This window comes from Procambarus clarkii, chromosome 46 (genome assembly GCF_040958095.1).
Source record: "Procambarus clarkii isolate CNS0578487 chromosome 46, FALCON_Pclarkii_2.0, whole genome shotgun sequence".
Classification (NCBI taxonomy): Eukaryota; Metazoa; Arthropoda; class Malacostraca; order Decapoda; family Cambaridae; genus Procambarus; species Procambarus clarkii.
The window spans coordinates 26,122,313-26,138,573 of record NC_091195.1 but is presented as its reverse complement, the minus strand read 5'-3'; the positions used below and the strand labels follow the sequence as shown (position 1 = coordinate 26,138,573).

The 16,261-nt window shown below is 55.7% G+C and overlaps 1 protein-coding gene across 1 annotated transcript in view; it reads right to left on the bottom strand.

Annotated features, from left to right (window-relative positions):
- Window positions 1-16,261, bottom strand: part of LOC123770570 (uncharacterized) — a 564,737-nt gene that overhangs the window by 254,706 nt on the left and 293,770 nt on the right.

The following is a 16,261-nucleotide window of genomic DNA, read 5'->3' as shown; positions in this document are numbered from 1 at the left end:
TCACACGAGCGGTAACTCCCTGCCCTCACTCGAGCGGTAACTCCCTGCCCTCACTCGAGCGGTAACTCCCTGCCCTCACTCGAGCGGTAACTCCCTGCCCTCACTCGAGCGGTAACTCCCTGCCCTCACTCGAGCGGTAACTCCCTGCCCTCACTCGAGCGGTAACTCCCTGCCCTCACTCGAGCGGTAACTCCCTGCCCTCACTCGAGCGGTAACTCCCTGCCCTCACTCGAGCGGTAACTCCCTGCCCTCACTCGAGCGGTAACTCCCTGCCCTCACTCGAGCGGTAACTCCCTGCCCTCACTCGAGCGGTAACTCCCTGCCCTCACTCGAGCGGTAACTCCCTGCCCTCACTCGAGCGGTAACTCCCTGCCCTCACTCGAGCGGTAACTCCCTGCCCTCACTCGAGCGGTAACTCCCTGCCCTCACTCGAGCGGTAACTCCCTGCCCTCACTCGAGCGGTAACTCCCTGCCCTCACTTGAGCGAGGATGATGACCAGAGCAAACTAGGAGCAATTGACCACTGACTGCACTTGAGTGCTGGCACGAGGTGAGTCCTGGGGCCCCAGATAGGGGCCGCGGGACCCCCAGAGAGGGGCCGCGGGACCCCCAGAGAGGGGCCGCGGGACCCCCAGAGAGGGGCCGCGGGACCCCCAGAGAGGGGCCGCGGGACCCCCAGAGAGGGGCCGCGGGACCCCCAGAGAGGGGCCGCGGGACCCCCAGAGAGGGGCCGCGGGACCCCCAGAGAGGGGCCGCGGGACCCCCAGAGAGGGGCCGCGGGACCCCCAGAGAGGGGCCGCGGGACCCCCAGAGAGGGGCCGCGGGACCCCCAGAGAGGGGCCGCGGGACCCCCAGAGAGGGGCCGCGGGACCCCCAGAGAGGGGCCGCGGGACCCCCAGAGAGGGGCCGCGGGACCCCCAGAGAGGGGCCGCGGGACCCCCAGAGAGGGGCCGCGGGACCCCCAGAGAGGGGCCACGGGACCCCCAGAGAGGGGCCACGGGACCCCCAGAGAGGGGCCACGTGACTGGGGGGGTAACAGGAGTGAAGTGATTGGCTGGTGTGAGACAAGCTAAAGTGATAAATGACCCTCTGATTGTCACGTCCCCAGGTTAACACTCTCCCTCCTCTCACTCACTCTCACTCTTACACACACACTCACTCACACACTCACTCTCACTCACCAGGCATCCCCTGCCCTACAACACACACACACGCGCGAGTACGCAAACACACGCACAACAAACACAAGAGGAAAAGCCAGGACATTCTCCTTCAGCCAGGGACAATGATGGAGGGACACCCCCACACACAGGGACAGGGGAGAGTAGTGGATACTACCTTGGAATGGCTCAACCAAACATTAGGGGGATACAGCAGGGACCTGCAGGACATGAAAGCATTAATACAGAGCCAAAGGAGTGAGTTAGAGGAAGCCAGAGAGGAGATAAAGAGACTCAGGGAAAATCAGAATTCAAACCAGCACAGGGTATGCAACCTCCTGGAAACAGGGGACGAAGCTGATGGAAGGCTCCTTCCAGGGGGGACTCTCTTTTACAGAAATACTGCAGAACAGCCCAAGTGCCAAGGCCGCTCTAGAGGCAGCAGCTATGATAGCAGCTACCTCACAGGAAGCTGCTAAATGCACTGAACAAATGCTGGAAAGGAAACGAACAATTATAGTTGTAGGAGTACAGGAACAAGAGGGATCAAATCGGGAGGAGTGTTGAAGGAGGGACCGAGCAACCATGACAGAGATCTTGGAGGGACTGGATATGGAGGAGGTAGATGGAAACAGGTTTTCAGGCTGGGTATCTACAAGAGGGAAAGGAAACGACTGATAAAGGTAGCGCTCACGAACGAGGCAACAAGGGAGAAAATCCTATCCAGGAAGAGCAGACTTGTGAGGTTAGGGGGGATACGAGGGCGTCTTTCTGTAAAGGGACATGACAAGGGAGGAGAGAAGGAAGGCTGCAGAAACAAGGAGATGCAGAGAAAGGGGTGAGGATAGGGGAGCCACAGGACTCAGCTCAGTGTCTCCAGGAACCTCAAAAGGGAGTGGGAATCCCCCCACCAGCAGGCCAGCACCCCCAGGGAGGATTGTAACAGAAGCCTCCCACCAACCAACCCCTCAGCCATCCCCCACCAATCACCTGCACCTCCCCAGACAGTAAAGTCCCCCCTTCAGACCGTGGCCCCCATGTTCCCTGACCCCAGACCCCCCAACTCCATGTTTCCCCCCATGCCCTTTTTCTTCCCCAACCCCTACCCCAGACCCTCACTGTTCCTGTACCCCCATGCCCTTCTCTGTTTCTCCAGCCTGTGCCCTTCCCAGTTTCCCCACCCCCAAGCTCTCCTCGCTACCCCACCCCCTCCCTCCCGGCCCCCCTCCCCAACCCCTGACCTCCCTGTCAACCCACCCCAATCTACCCTGCATACCCTGACTCGTGACCTCCCACCACATGCCCCTCCAGCTCTCCCATCCCATGCCCCAACTAATCCCCAACCCCGGACCCCCTCAGCCGCATCACGTCAGACCCCCCCTTGCCCCCCGTTCCAGATCCTCCCAGCCCCCTCGCACCCCAGACCCCCCAGGTCCTCCTTCCTCGGCTCACCCATCCTAGACATCCCTTGCCCCCCAACTCCAGTGGAATCAACAGAAACTGAGAAGGGACAGAAGAGAGTCAGCTTCAAGGTCATGTACACGAACATAGATGGGATTACAAACAAGGCCAGTGAACTTAGGGAAAGAACACAAGAAGTAAACCCAGATGTAATTGGACTCAAAGAAACAAAACTCTCAGGAATCATAATGAATGCGGTGTTTCCCCAGAACTACACTGTGATAAGGAAAGAGAGGGAAGGAAGGGGAGGAGGCAGAGTGGCTCTACTGATGAGAAAGGATTGAAGTTTCAAGATGATTATTCCGGACTGTGAAGGGTTCCGAGACTTCATAACAGGCACCATGACGATGGGAGGACCAAGAGTAGTAGTAGCAGTGATATATAACCCACCACCAAATGAAAGAAGACCCAGACAAGAGTATGACAAACAACATGGCAGTTAACACTATCATTGAGAGAGCAGCCGCTGCTGCCTGTAGAAATCGATCCCACCTGCTCATCATGGGGGACTTTAATCATGGAAGGATAGACTGGAAAAACAGAGAACCACATGGAGGTGAGGAAACATGGAGAGCGAAACTGCTGGAGGTGACGACTAGAAACTTTTTAAGTCAGCATGTCAAGGGTCCCACGAGAATGAGAGGCAATGATGAACCAGCAAGACTCGACCTAGTATTCACACTGAACGATTCGGCCATAAGGGAAATCGATCTTGAAGCCCCCGTGGGTATGAGTGATCACACTGTACTGTTTGAATATTTGGTCGAAGAAGGGTTAATGTACTCAAAGAAGGGATCAGAGAACAAGAGGCCGGCATTCCGGAAGGGAAACTATGAGGAGATGAGAAAATTCCTAACTGAAATAGTTTGGGAAACAGAGCTTGGAGGAAAGACGGTTCAAGGTATGATGGACTACATCATACAGAAGTGTAAGGAGGCAGCAGACAAGTTCGTCCCAGTCCAAAAGGAAAAAAAGGAAATGGAGACGAGACACCCATGGTTTAATCAGAGATGTAAGCTAGCAAAGCAGCTAAGTAAAAGGGCGTGGAAAAACTATAGAAACAACAGAACACTAGAGAGCAGAGAAAGATACCAGAGCACTAGGGAATGAATACGTCAGGGTGAGAAGAGAGGTAGAGAGGCAATATGAAAATGACATAGCGAGCAAGGCAAAGACTCAACCCAAACTGCTGCACAGCCACATCAGGAGGAAAACAACAGTGAAGGAACAGGTAATGAAACTGAGGATAGGGGCAGACAGATTCACTACAAACGACAAGGAAGTGTGCGAGGAACTCAATAAGAAATTCCAGGAAGTCTTCACCTCAGAGCAAGGAGAAGTCCCAGAGATAAGGGAGGGAACACCAACCCAGACACCACTAGTGGAGTTTGTGATTACCAGTGGGGAGGTGAGGAAGCATCTGCTAGGTTTGGATGTGACAAAGGCTATAGGCCCGGATGGAATCTCACCATGGATCCTTAAGGAAGGAGCAGAGGCTCTGTGCCTACCACTCTCCATAGTGTACAACAAGTCACTAGTAACAGGCGAACTGCCAAAAATTTGGAAGACGGCCAATGTAGTTCCAATACAAGAAGGGTGATAGGCAGGAGGCACTGAACTACAGGCCAGTGTCCCTAACTTGCATTCCATGCAAGATGATGGAGAAGATTGTGCGAAAAAAGCTAGTGGAACATCTGGAACAAAGGAACTTTGTAACACATCAGCAGCAAAGGTTCAGAGATGGCAAATCATGCCTAACAGGATTAATTGAGTTCTATGACCAGGCAACAAAAATCAGGCAAGAGAGCGAGCTGGGCAGACTGCATATTTCTGGACTGCCAGAAAGCTTTTGACACAGTACCACATAAGAGACTAGTGCACAAACTGGAGATGCAGGCAGGAGTTTTTCTGAAAGGGAAAGTACTCTACTGGATAAGAGAGTACCTAAGCAACAGGACACAGCGAGTTACTGTGAGAGTATGAATATTATATATATTTTTTCATGTTGTAGGTCATTGTATTTCGTATGTTTTGTTCTTCAGACCTTCTGAGGAAGACTTGCTAGCCTGCCTAGTGTGCAGGCAGGATTTGTCACCGTTTCATGGTAGTCTTTATTGCCATATATTGTAACTCAGGGTTGTATCATGTAGCCTTGTTTCATTACTTGTATTTTGACATTATATTATTTTTAGTTACTTGTAATTTTCTTGTCCCATTAGGAATTTTTTTTAATTTTTTTTTTATATGTCATGCTAGTTTTAAGGCGATTTTTTGTTGGTCTTCCAGCCTTCAGGGGAAGCCTTGCTGGACTGCCTCGGGTGTTGGTCTTCCAGCCTTCGGGGGAAGCCTTGCTGGACTGCCTCGGGTGTTGATCTTCCAGCCTTCGGGGGAAGCCTTGCTGGACTGCCTCGGGTGTTGGTCTTCCAGCCTTCAGGGGAAGCCTTGCTGGACTGCCTCGGGTGTTGGCCTTCTAGCCTTCGGGGGAAGCCTTGCTGGACTGCCTCGGGTGTTGGTCTTCCAGCCTTCAGGGGAAGCCTTGCTGGACTGCCTCGGGTGTTGGCCTTCCAGCCTTCAGGGAAAGCCTTGCTGGACTGCCTCGGGTGTTGGCCTTCCAGCCTTCGGGGAAAGCCTTGCTGGACTGCCTCGGGTGTTGGCCTTCCAGCCTTCAGGGGAAGCCTTGCTGGACTGCCTCGGGTGTTGGTCTTCCAGCCTTCAGGGGAAGCCTTGCTGGACTGCCTCGGGTGTTGGTCTTCCAGCCTTCAGGGGAAGCCTTGCTGGACTGCCTCGGGTGTTGGTCTTCCAGCCTTCAGGGGAAGCCTTGCTGGACTGCCTCGGGTGTTGGTCTTCCAGCCTTCAGGGGAAGCCTTGCTGGACTGCCTCGGGTGTTGGTCTTCCAGCCTTCAGGGGAAGCCTTGCTGGACTGCCTCGGGTGTTGGTCTTCCAGCCTTCAGGGGAAGCCTTGCTGGACTGCCTCGGGTGTTGGTCTTCCAGCCTTCAGGGGAAGCCTTGCTGGACTGCCTCGGGTGTTGGCCTTCCAGCCTTCAGGGGAAGCCTTGCTGGACTGCCTCGGGTGTTGGTCTTCCAGCCTTCAGGGGAAGCCTTACTGGACTGCCTCGGGTGTTGGTCTTCCAGCCTTCAGGGGAAGCCTTGCTGGACTGCCTCGGGTGTTGGTCTTCCAGCCTTCAGGGGAAGCCTTGCTGGACTGCCTCGGGTGTTGGTCTTCCAGCCTTCAGGGGAAGCCTTGCTGGACTGCCTCGGGTGTTGGTCTTCCAGCCTTCAGGGGAAGCCTTGCTGGACTGCCTCGGGTGTTGGTCTTCCAGCCTTCGGGGGAAGCCTTGCTGGACTGCCTCGGGTGTTGGTCTTCCAGCCTTCAGGGGAAGCCTTGCTGGACTGCCTCGGGTGTTGGTCTTCCAGCCTTCAGGGGAAGCCTTGCTGGACTGCCTCGGGTGTTGGCCTTCCAGCCTTCAGGGGAAGCCTTGCTGGACTGCCTCGGGTGTTGGCCTTCCAGCCTTCGGGGGAAGCCTTGCTGGACTGCCTCGGGTGTTGGTCTTCCAGCCTTCAGGGGAAGCCTTGCTGGACTGCCTCGGGTGTTGGTCTTCCAGCCTTCAGGGGAAGCCTTGCTGGACTGCCTCGGGTGTTGGTCTTCCAGCCTTCAGGGGAAGCCTTGCTGGACTGCCTCGGGTGTTGGCCTTCCAGCCTTCGGGGGAAGCCTTGCTGGACTGCCTAGGGTGTTGGTCTTCCAGCCTTCAGGGGAAGCCTTGCTGGACTGCCTCGGGTGTTGGCCTTCCAGCCTTCGGGGGAAGCCTTGCTGGACTGCCTCGGGTGCAGTCGGGATTTGTATTTTTTTTTACATTGCTATACTTTGTCATACTATGTTCCTCTTAACTGTATCATGTGTGAGTATCATTGCTGGTATTTTTACCAGGATTTTTTTTACTTTTGTTTCTTTCATCGTACATTTGTGTTGTTCTTACTGAAGTGTTACTGTATAATGTACTTGGCACTGTGTTAATTTAGTTAGTTTACTTGTATCATTATGTCACTGGCAATTTTTGTTTCTTTTAGGGTTTAGTTATGGTATTTTGGACGAGTTAGGATAAGACAAAATTGGGCTTAATTATCATACACTCGATTTTGTCTTAACTCCGGGGAAAGGGAGCTGTAACTCCCATGACCCCCCCCCCCACCTTAGAGTTCACACCCAGGGAAGCCTTCTCCAAGAGGTCAGCCCAGATGACCTCCGGATTATCTTTTATGATGATTAAAAAATTCCTGGGTTAGTCTTAGCCAGCTAGTTTCAAGTATGTAATATTTCATGATACTCTTGTCAAACATTGCAATGGAATTAAACCCCAGACTCTTATCTGTAAACATCCATAGATCTCCCCCTTTTGGCCAGGTCAAAGGTCAGTCACACACGTAATTGATAACTCCTCTCTTGAAGAGTGTATGGTGAATGTCAAACAAGCTTAATTGAAAATTCTTAAGTGTTTGTGCACGTGTGGCCTGACCACCTCGCATTTTTGGTGTGGGTAACAACAGCAAATCTCCCCCTCCCCCCTGTTTGGGTTGTATAGAGAGGTCCTGTAGAGACTTAGTTGGGGCAGAGTGCTGGACACCGGGGTCGAGAGAGGGCTGTGGAGAACATCGCACAGCAGGGAGGGAATCCACCGGATGGAGAGACAGAGGTCTTAAGGTAATGTGTGTGATCTCTGAGGTTTTGTTCCATGCCTAAATTGCTTAACTATTGGCCAGTGTTAGAGTAGGATTTATAAGTGGTGATTAGCATAATTTTGGTCTCAATAAACTCATGTTAAATTTCCCGTCTGTGTCAATTGTTGAATCCTCTTAGCCTTTTTGGATATAGTGGCTGACAACCGTTTTCATAATTAATGACAGTCATAGAAAGTACTCTCCAAGTCAAGCAATGTTTCTTGCCTCGTTGCTTGATATAGTCTCAATGGTCAAGGCAGATGGTGGCAGCGTATTTAATCCTGTGTAACATTTCCTTGTTGGCAGTGTACCTTTTGGTTCCGGTGTAACCATCATATGTCAGCTCACATTACCGTGTTCAATAACAGTGTTACCAAGTGCAACCGATAGGAAGTGTTACTCAGGATTAGTAGTGTTACTATACATTATAGAAGTGTTACAGGGAGATGAAGTTCTTCACTAAACGAACAAAGAGAAAGATCTGGGAGTTGATATCACGCCGAACCTGTCTCCCGAAGCCCACATAAAAAGAATAACATCAGCGGCATATGCGAGACTGGCTAACATCAGAACTGCTTTCAGAAACCTGTGTAAGGCATCATTCAGAACCTTGCATACCACATATGTTAGACCAATCCTGGAGTATGCGGCCCCAGCATGGAGCTCGTATCTAGTCAAGCACAAGACGAAGCTGGAAAAAGTTCAGAGGTATGCCATTAGGGTAGTCCCAGAACTAAGAGGCATGAGTTATGAGGACAGACTACGTGAACTGCACCTCACGTCGCTGGAAGACAGAAGAGCTAGGAGAGACATGATCACCACATACAAAATTCTCAGGGGAATTGACAGGGGGGACAAGGATGGATTATTTAACACGGGTGGGACACGAACAAGGGGACACAGGTGGAGACCGAGTACCCACATGAGCCACAGAGACGATAGAAGGAACTTTTTCAGTGTGGGAGTAGTTAACAGGTGGAATGCATTAGGCAGTGATGTGGTGGAGGCTGACTCCATACACAGTTTCAAGTGTAGATATGATAGAGCCCAATAGGCTCAGGAACCTGTACACCAGTTGATTGACAGTTGAGAGGCGGGACCAGAGAGCCAGAGCTCAACCCCCGCAAGCACAACTAGGTGAGTACACACACACAAAAACCTGACCACTGTTGGCAGGACTGGTGGTGGCAGTGGTGGCAGGACTGGGTGGTGGCAGTGGTGGCAGGACTGGTGGTGGCAGTGGTGGCAGGACTGGTGGTGGCAGTGGTGGCAGGACTGGTGGTGGCAGGACTGGTGGTGGCAGTGGTGGCAGGACTGGTGGTGGCAGTGGTGGCAGGACTGGTGGTGGCAGGACTGGTGGTGGCAGGACTGGTGGTGGCAGTGGTGGCAGGACTGGTGGTGGCAGTGGTGGCAGGACTGGTGGTGGCAGTGGTGGCAGGACTGGTGGTGGCAGTGGTGGCAGGACTGGTGGTGGCAGTGGTGGCAGGACTGGTGGTGGCAGTGGTGGCAGGACTGGTGGTGGCAGTGGTGGCAGGACTGGTGGTGGCAGTGGTGGCAGGACTGGTGGTGGCAGTGGTGGCAGGACTGGTGGTGGCAGTGGTGGCAGGACTGGTGGTGACAGGACTGGTGGTGGCAGTGGTGGCAGGACTGGTGGTGGCAGTGGTGGCAGGACTGGTGGTGGCAGGACTGGTGGTGGCAGTGGTGGCAGGACTGGTGGTGGCAGTGGTGGCAGGACTGGTGGTGGCAGTGGTGGCAGGACTGGTGGTGGCAGTGGTGGCAGGACTGGTGGTGACAGTGGTGGCAGGACTGGTGGTGACAGTGGTGGCAGGACTGGTGGTGGCAGGACTGGTGGTGGCAGTGGTGGCAGGACTGGTGGTGACAGTGGTAGCAGGACTGGTGGTGGCAGTGGTGGCAGGACTGGTGGTGGCAGTGGTGGCAGGACTGGTGGTGGCAGTGGTGGCAGGACTGGTGGTGGCAGTGGTGGCAGGAATGGTGGTGGCAGTGGTGGCAGGACTGGTGGTGGCAGTGGTAGCAGGACTGGTGGTGGCAGTGGTGGCAGGACTGGTGGTGGCAGTGGTGGCAGGACTGGTGGTGGCAGTGGTGGCAGGACTGGTGGTGGCAGGACTGGTGGTGGCAGTGGTGGCAGGACTGGTGGTGGCAGTGGTAGCAGGACTGGTGGTGGCAGTGGTGGCAGGACTGGTGGTGACAGTGGTAGCAGGACTGGTGGTGACAGTGGTAGCAGGACTGGGGGTGGCAGTGGTGGCAGGACTGGTGGTGGCAGTGGTGGCAGGACTGGTGGTGGCAGTGGTGGCAGGACTGGTGGTGGCAGTGGTGGCAGGACTGGTGGTGACAGTGGTGGCAGGACTGGTGGTGGCAGGACTGGTGGTGGCAGTGGTGGCAGGACTGGTGGTGACAGTGGTAGCAGGACTGGTGGTGACAGTGGTAGCAGGACTGGTGGTGGCAGTGGTGGCAGGACTGGTGGTGACAGTGGTGGCAGGACTGGTGGTGGCAGTGGTGGCAGGACTGGTGGTGACAGTGGTAGCAGGACTGGTGGTGGCAGTGGTGGCAGGACTGGTGGTGACAGTGGTGGCAGGACTGGTGGTGACAGTGGTGGCAGGACTGGTGGTGACAGTGGTAGCAGGACTGGTGGTGGCAGTGGTGGCAGGACTGGTGGTGACAGTGGTAGCAGGACTGGTGGTGGCAGTGGTGGCAGGACTGGTGGTGACAGTGGTGGCAGGACTGGTGGTGGCAGTGGTGGCAGGACTGGTGGTGGCAGTGGTGGCAGGACTGGTGGTGGCAGTGGTGGCAGGACTGGTGGTGGCAGTGGTAGCAGGACTGGTGGTGGCAGTGGTGGCAGGACTGGTGGTGACAGTGGTGGCAGGACTGGTGGTGGCAGTGGTGGCAGGACTGGGGGTGGCAGTGGTGGCAGGACTGGGGGTGGCAGTGGTGGCAGGACTGGGGGTGGCAGTGGTGGCAGGACTGGTGGTGGCAGTGGTGGCAGGACTGGTGGTGGCAGTGGTGGCAGGACTGGTGGTGGCAGTGGTGGCAGTGGTGGCAGGACTGGTGGTGGCAGTACTGGTGGTGACAGTGGTGGCAGGACTGGTGGCAGTAGTGGCAGGACTGGTGGTGACAGGACTGGTGGTGACAGTGGTGGCAGGACTGGTGGTGGCAGTGGTGGCAGGACTGGTGGTGGCAGTGGTGGCAGGACTGGTGGTGGCAGGACTGGTGGTGACAGTGGTGGCAGGACTGGTGGTGGCAGTGGGGGCAGGACTGGTGGTGGCAGTGGTGGCAGGACTGGTGGTGACAGTGGTGGCAGTACTGGTGGTGACAGTGGTGGCAGGACTTGTGGTGACAGTGGTGGCAGGACTGGTGGTGGCAGTGGTGGCAGGACTGGTGGTGGCAGTGGTGGCAGGACTGGTGGTGGCAGTGGTGGCAGGACTGGTGGTGACAGTGGTGGCAGGACTGGTGGTGGCAGTGGTGGCAGGACTGGTGGTGGCAGTGGTGGCAGGACTGGTGGCAGTGGTGGCAGGACTGGTGGTGGCAGTGGTGGCAGGACTGGTGGTGGCAGTGGTGGCAGGACTGGTGGTGGCAGTGGTGGCAGGACTGGTGGTGGCAGTGGTGGCAGGACTGGTGGTGGCAGTGGTGGCAGGACTGGTGGTGACAGTGGTGGCAGGACTGGTGGTGACAGTGGTGGCAGGACTGGTGGTGACAGTGGTGGCAGGACTGGTGGTAGCAGGACTGGTGGTGACAGTGGTGGCAGGACTGGTGGTGGCAGTGGTGGCAAAACTGGTGGTGACAGTGGTGGCAGGACTGGTGGTGGCAGTGGTGGCAAAACTGGTGGTGACAGTGGTGGCAGGACTGGTGGTGACAGTGGTGGCAGGACTGGTGGTGGCAGAACTGGTGGTGACAGTGGTGGCAGGACTGGTGGTGGCAGGACTGGTGGTGGCAGGACTGGTGGTGGCAGGACTGGTGGTGGCAGTGGTGGCAGGACTGGTGGTGGCAGGACTGGTGGTGGCAGGACTGGTGGTGGCAGTGGTGGCAGGACTGGTGGTGGCAGGACTGGTGGTGACAGTGGTGGCAGAACTGGTGGCAGGACTGGTGGTGGCAGTGGTGGCAGGACTGGTGGTGACAGTGGTGGCAGGACTGGTGGTGACAGTGGTGGCAGGACTGGTGGTGGCAGTGGTGGCAGGACTGGTGGTGGCAGTGGTGGCAGGACTGGTGGTGGCAGTGGTGGCAGGACTGGGTGGTGACAGTGGTGGCAGGACTGGTGGTGACAGTGGTGGCAGGACTGGTGGTGGCAGGACTGGTGGTGGCAGGACTGGTGGTGACAGTGGTGGCAGGACTGGTGGTGGCAGGACTGGTGGTGGTGACAGTGGTGGCAGGACTGGTGGTGACAGTGGTGGCAGGACTGGTGGTGGCAGGACTGGTGGTGACAGTGGTGGCAGGACTGATAGTGGCAGGACTGGTGGTGGCAGGACTGGTGGTGACAGTGGTGGCAGGACTGGTGGTGGCAGGACTGGTGGTGGTGACAGTGGTGGCAGGACTGGTGGTGACAGTGGTGGCAGGACTGGTGGTGGCAGTGGTGGCAGGACTGGTGGTGACAGTGGTGGCAGGACTGGTGGTGGCAGGACTGGTGGTGGCAGGACTGGTGGTGACAGTGGTGGCAGGACTGGTGGTGACAGTGGTGGCAGGACTGGTGGTGGCAGGACTGGTGGTGGCAGTGGTGGCAGGACTGGTGGTGACAGTGGTGGCAGGACTGGTGGTGACAGTGGTGGCAGGACTGGTGGTGGCAGGACTGGTGGTGGCAGGACTGGTGGTGGCAGTGGTGGCAGGACTGGTGGTGGCAGTGGTGGCAGGACTGGTGGTGACAGTGGTGGCAGGACTGGTGGTGGCAGTGGTGGCAGGACTGGTGGTGGCAGTGGTGGCAGGACTGGTGGTGGCAGTGGTAGCAGGACTGGTGGTGGCAGTGGTGGCAGGACTGGTGGTGGCAGTGGTGGCAGGACTGGTGGTAGCAGGACTGGTGGTGACAGTGGTGGCAGGACTGGTGGTGGCAGGACTGGTGGTGGCAGTGGTGGCAGGACTGGTGGTGGCAGGACTGGTGGTGGCAGTGGTGGCAGGACTGGTGGCAGGACTGGTGGTGGCAGTGGTGGCAGGACTGGTGGTAGCAGGACTGGTGGTGACAGTGGTGGCAGGACTGGTGGTGGCAGGACTGGTGGCAGGACTGGTGGTGGCAGGACTGGTGGCAGGATATGAAGGGATGGCTTGTGACGTCACAATGGCCTCCAACTACAATATAATTTGCATAACCGGAAGTTGTAATTGTTTGTAACACTTGTTACTGGTGGTGTTACTGGTGGTGTTACTGGTGGTGTTACTGGTGGTGTTACTGGTGGTGTTACTGGTGGTGGTGGTGGTGTTACTGGTGGTGGTGTTACTGGTGGTGGTGTTACTGGTGGTGTTACTGGTGGTGGTGTTACTGGTGGTGTTACTGGTGGTGGTGTTACTGGTGGTGTTACTGGTGGTGGTGTTACTGGTGGTGGTGTTACTGGTGGTGGTGTTACTGGTGGTGTTACTGGTGGTGTTACTGGTGGTGTTACTGGTGGTGGTGTTACTGGTGGTGTTACTGGTGGTGTTACTGGTGGTGGTGTTACTGGTGGTGTTACTGGTGGTGTTACTGGTGGTGTTACTGGTGGTGTTACTGGTGGTGGTGTTACTGGTGGTGGTGTAACTGGTGGTGGTGTTACTGGTGGTGTTACTGGTGGTGGTGGTGTTACTGGTGGTGGTGTTACTGGTGGTGGTGTTACTGGTGGTGTTACTGGTGGTGTTACTGGTGGTGTTACTGGTGGTGGTGTTACTGGTGGTGGTGTTACTGGTGGTGTTACTGGTGGTGTTACTGGTGGTGGTGGTGGTGTTACTGGTGGTGGTGTTACTGGTGGTGTTACTGGTGGTGTTACTGGTGGTGGTGGTGTTACTGGTGGTGTTACTGGTGGTGTTACTGGTGGTGGTGGTGTTACTGGTGGTGTTACTGGTGGTGTTACTGGTGGTGTTACTGGTGGTGGTGTTACTGGTGGTGTTACTGGTGGTGGTGTTACTGGTGGTGGTGTTACTGGTGGTGGTGTTACTGGTGGTGGTGGTGTTACTGGTGGTGTTACTGGTGGTGTTACTGGTGGTGTAACTGGTGGTGGAGGTGTTACTGGTGGTGGTGTTACTGGTGGTGTTACTGGTGGTGTTACTGGTGGTGGTGTTACTGGTGGTGTTACTGGTGGTGGTGGTGTTACTGGTGGTGTTACTGGTGGTGTTACTGGTGGTGTTACTGGTGGTGTTACTGGTGGTGTTACTGGTGGTGGTGGTGGTGTTACTGGTGGTGTTACTGGTGGTGGTGTTACTGGCGGTGGTGTTACTGGTGTTACTGGTGGTGGTGTTACTGGTGGTGTTACTGGTGGTGGTGTTACTGGTGGTGGTGTTACTGGTGGTGGTGTTACTGGTGGTGTTACTGGTGGTGGTGTTACTGGTGGTGTTACTGGTGGTGGTGTTACTGGTGGTGTTACTGGTGGTGGTGTTACTGGTGGTGTTACTGGTGGTGTTACTGGTGGTGGTGTTACTGGTGGTGGTGTTACTGGTGGTGTTACTGGTGGTGGTGTTACTGGTGGTGGTGTTACTGGTGGTGTTACTGGTGGTGGTGTTACTGGTGGTGTTACTGGTGGTGTTACTGGTGGTGGTGTTACTGGTGGTGGTGTTACTGGTGGTGTTACTGGTGGTGGTGGTGGTGTTACTGGTGGTGGTGGTGGTGTTACTGGTGGTGTTACTGGTGGTGTTACTGGTGGTGTTACTGGTGGTGTTACTGGTGGTGGTGTTACTGGTGGTGGTGGTGTTACTGGTGGTGGTGTTACTGGTGGTGGTGGTGTTACTGGTGGTGGTGGTGTTACTGGTGGTGGTGGTGGTGTTACTGGTGGTGGTGGTGGTGTTACTGGTGGTGGTGGTGGTGTTACTGGTGGTGTTACTGGTGGTGTTACTGGTGGTGGTGGTGTTACTGGTGGTGGTGGTGTTACTGGTGGTGGTGGTGTTACTGGTGGTGTTACTGGTGGTGGTGGTGGTGTTACTGGTGGTGGTGGTGTTACTGGTGGTGGTGTTACTGGTGGTGTTACTGGTGGTGGTGGTGTTACTGGTGGTGTTACTGGTGGTGTTACTGGTGGTGGTGGTGTTACTGGTGGTGGTGGTGTTACTGGTGGTGTTACTGGTGGTGGTGGTGGTGGTGTTACTGGTGGTGGTGGTGGTGTTACTGGTGGTGTTACTGGTGGTGTTACTGGTGGTGGTGTTACTGGTGGTGGTGGTGTTACTGGTGGTGGTGGTGGTGGTGGTGTTACTGGTGGTGGTGGTGGTGGTGTTACTGGTGGTGGTGGTGTTACTGGTGGTGGTGGTGTTACTGGTGGTGGTGGTGGTGTTGGTGGTGGTGTTACTGGTGGTGGTGTTACTGGTGGTGGTGGTGGTGGTGGTGTTACTGGTGGTGGTGGTGTTACTGGTGGTGGTGGTGTTACTGGTGGTGGTGGTGGTGGTGTTACTGGTGGTGGTGGTGGTGTTACTGGTGGTGTTACTGGTGGTGTTACTGGTGGTGGTGTTACTGGTGGTGTTACTGGTGGTGGTGTTACTGGTGGTGGTGTTACTGGTGGTGGTGTTACTGGTGGTGGTGTTACTGGTGGTGGTGTTACTGGTGGTGGTGTTACTGGTGGTGTTACTGGTGGTGTTACTGGTGGTGTTACTGGTGTTACTGGTGGTGTTACTGGTGGTGGTGTTACTGGTGGTGGTGTTACTGGTGGTGGTGTTACTGGTGGTGGTGTTACTGGTGGTGGTGTTACTGGTGGTGGTGTTACTGGTGGTGGTGGTGGTGTTACTGGTGGTGTTACTGGTGGTGGTGGTGGTGTTACTGGTGGTGTTACTGGTGGTGGTGGTGGTGTTACTGGTGGTGTTACTGGTGGTGGTGTTACTGGTGGTGTTACTGGTGGTGTCACTGGTGGTGTTACTGGTGGTGTTACTGGTGGTGGTGGTGGTGATACTGGTGGTGGTGGTGGTGTTACTGGTGGTGGTGGTGTTACTGGTGGTGTTACTGGTGGTGTTACTGGTGGTGGTGTTACTGGTGGTGGTGTTACTGGTGGTGTTACTGGTGGTGGTGTTACTGGTGGTGTTACTGGTGGTGTTACTGGTGGTGGTGTTACTGGTGGTGGTGTTACTGGTGGTGGTGTTACTGGTGGTGGTGTTACTGGTGGTGTTACTGGTGGTGTTACTGGTGGTGGTGTTACTGGTGGTGGTGGTGGTGTTACTGGTGGTGGTGGTGGTGGTGTTACTGGTGGTGGTGGTGGTGTTACTGGTGGTGTTACTGGTGGTGGTGGTGTTACTGGTGGTGTTACTGGTGGTGGTGGTGGTGTTACTGGTGGTGGTGGTGGTGTTACTGGTGGTGGTGGTGTTACTGGTGGTGGTGGTGTTACTGGTGGTGGTGGTGTTACTGGTGGTGGTGGTGTTACTGGTGGTGGTGGTGGTGTTACTGGTGGTGGTGGTGGTGGCGGTGGTGTTACTGGTGGTGGTGTTACTGGTGGTGTTACTGGTGTTACTGGTGGTGTTACTGGTGGTGTTACTGGTGGTGGTGTTACTGGTGGTGTTACTGGTGGTGTTACTGGTGGTGTTACTGGTGGTGGTGTTACTGGTGGTGTTACTGGTGGTGGTGTTACTGGTGGTGGTGTTACTGGTGGTGGTGTTACTGGTGGTGGTGTTACTGGTGGTGGTGTTACTAGTGGTGTTACTGGTGGTGGTGGTGTTACTGGTGGTGGTGGTGGTGTTACTGGTGGTGGTACTGGTGGTGTTACTGGTGGTGTTACTGGTGGTGGTGTTACTGGTGGTGTTACTGGTGGTGTTACTGGTGGTGGTGTTACTGGTGG